The sequence below is a fragment of the Capsicum annuum genome, unplaced genomic scaffold (genome assembly GCF_002878395.1).
Source record: "Capsicum annuum cultivar UCD-10X-F1 unplaced genomic scaffold, UCD10Xv1.1 ctg80523, whole genome shotgun sequence".
Taxonomy (NCBI): Eukaryota; Viridiplantae; Streptophyta; class Magnoliopsida; order Solanales; family Solanaceae; genus Capsicum; species Capsicum annuum.
Window position 1 is genome coordinate 119,819 of NW_025891175.1, and position 2,941 is coordinate 122,759.

The 2,941-nt window shown below is 34.2% G+C and overlaps 1 pseudogene; it reads right to left on the reverse strand.

The window, feature by feature from the left end:
• Positions 1-272: 272 nt before the first annotated feature.
• On the reverse strand, positions 273-1,942 carry LOC124895194 (annotated as a pseudogene).
• Positions 1,943-2,941: the final 999 nt, after the last annotated feature.

The window sequence follows — 2,941 nt, forward strand, 5'->3', positions numbered from 1 at the left end:
CCATTTTTTTAGTAAAATAATAAAGGAATACGTTACAGGGAACAACGTTTAAACTAGTTTTGTAAAATTTTTAAAAAAACATATTATTTTGGTGAATTGATTCAAAAAATGGCTTATTTCGGTCAACAATTCGCACCATCGTCACTCATAACTAATTCAACGGGATACTTGCAACTTCACCTGCCATTTACAACTGTGGTTTTTAACATATGACAAATTTATATCGGTAAGTACACTGATAGGATAATATTAGTACGGACTCCTATGTTGCTCTGATTCTCCAAAAGATTGCCTCATCTTCTAAACATATACAATTTTGAAGTATCTAGCACACACCAATTGATATTTTTCAAGAGTTCGAGCAAGATAGCACTTTTGCACTTCATAGGAAAACGCAAGTAATGTAATGGAAAACAAAATGACACAGAAAGAATTGTAGTTTCTCTATGTTATTTTCGGTTATTGTCTTCTTCTTCTACATCCAAATTGAAACTCTCACCAATGATGTCCCTTTCCGTTCCAAGACCATCTCATGTTGCCGTTCTTCTTCAATTCTTAGTTCTTTGGCTTGTAATAGATTTTTTTTGCTTACTCTCTTACCCTGCAACCCAATATCTGCACAAGAATAGGATACACTTCTCTTCTCTTCCCAGATTTTTATCCAAGAAAATGAGCAGACTTGAGGTGCTAGGAAAAGGGACTCAACGGCAAGTCTTGCTTGTGCAAGATAAGTCGAAAACACAGGTCCAATGATATGAAAATTGATTGGTAATATATCAAATTCTTGTTAAAGAATGCAGAATAAGTATAAGTAGCATTGTAACTATTGTCCGTTGCTTCCCCATCACCAAAAGTGACAAGTGCTTTGTGAGTTGAAGACTTGGCCAATAACAATTCCGTAACAAGTTTAAGAAACTCCAGCACATCGATTCTACACATCCTTTTCCCCATGTGTGGGAGTTTAAACATACATTGAAAACCAACCATTCACTCCCTTTACCCCTTTTATTCATTCTTCTCAATTCATTTGCCAATTCTTCAATTTTGATCTCCTCAAATTATAATCTTAGGCTAAAAAGATTTGCATAATCGAAAGAAGTCTTCTTTTTATCTCCTTAAATCTCCACTGATCACTGGTTGATTCTTCCTCATTTTTCTTTATGGATGTGAATCTCAAAGCCTTTCTTCTTTGGCCCATGGCTTCAATAATTGGAGGCCATTAAATCCCTTCCCCCAAGTCAAAATCCACTATATGAATGGTTTGTGCATCACCAGGCACGACTTCTATAATTGCTAAGTTAGCAGCAAACTGAGCAAATTTCCCTAGTGGGAAAACTTGGGAGAAGACCTTGAATGCTGCTTCAATAATCTTACTTGATTCATGTCTCAAGTAACTTCCTTGATCCTCTATTTCCTAGAATAAGTTAGAAGAAACACGTTCCATTGATTCACCAAAAGAATTTATTTTTCCCTTTATGTTTCTTATGATTACTTCTGCTAGTTCCTTGTGACCATTCTCCATGGCCGCTCCATAAACTGCCAATAAATCATGAAGGCTCATTTGGATATCTATTTCTCCAATATTTCCTGGAAATATAAGTGAAGTAGCACTATTTGTTGATGGCAAGAGCTCACTAGATACTCCTGAAAGAGAAGGACTCCATAAATCTCCATCTCTTTTCATTTCAGAAGAGATGTTGTTCATATTTCCATTTGCTTCACTTTCATTATCATTCACCTATCGGCAGACATCATTGAACTCTGACTCGTACATGGGAAGATCAGTAAGAACATCATCATTTGAGAAAAGGGATCTGAAATCTGAGAAGGATTGGGATGTAAAATCTAAGAAGGAAATCCCAGAGGAATCTTGATCCTTGGAGTTGAGTGAAGAATAAGTTATACCATGCTTTCCATTTTCATAATCACTTTGGATGCCACAAAATTCAGTTTAATGGAAATTTGAACGTCATGATTTGTGAAGAAGCTTTGATTGCATCTTCTTGATGCTTTCTTAAGGGAAAGAAGAAATTTTTATTTTTTTTGTAGGTTTGTGTTTCAGTGTTTGATCTGTATGATTGGGGTAGGTATATATATAATATAATAGGGAAAATTTTTAAATAATTTCCGTTGAGAAGAATTCTCAAAAAGGTAAGTCATAACAATTGAAAATTCAAAAATTGTCCCAAAAATTCACTTACACCCCTCAACTAAGGTCTGTACATACCAGGCTCCTAACCTATTCAAATTTTGATCCAATTGGTACTTTTTTATCCAATCAGCTAAAAGCTCAAGTTTGTGTAATACACACGCGATTATGTGGCAAAAAAGGCTAATTGAAAGTGAACACATGGGTTTGTGGGTCCAATAATTATTAAAAACTAATTATAATTTTTTTAAAAAATAAAAATAAAAATAAAAATTTATCCCCTTCAACCCCTACCCCAACCGTCCCCCTCAACCCCCCCCCCACCCCCCCCCCATTTGCTTTTTCATCTTCTCTTCATTTTCTTGCCATCTTCTTCTTTATCTTCTAATTTTTTATTTTTTTATATATCTGATTTGAGAGAGTGAAGATAATCAAAAAATATTTTCTACTACCACCCGCCCAACCCGACCCCGACCCTCGACCCCCGACCCCCTCTTATCATCTTCTTCTCCATTTCTGTAAAAAGAAAATCTATATTTTTTTTAGAAATCTTATTTATTTACCAATCTAATTCATATTTATTGTTATTTTTCTTCTTCTTGTGTTGTGAGTTTCTTAGAATTTAAATTCTTTATTAATATCAAGTTAGCCCGAAAAATGAAGTTTTGTCGGAATCAAATTTACTCCGCAAAAACAAGAGAAATGTATTAATATGCTAAAGTTCATGACTTCCACTGCTTTTTTTTTTAATTGAAAATTTTTAATTGTATTAACACGATTGTTAAGAATTTT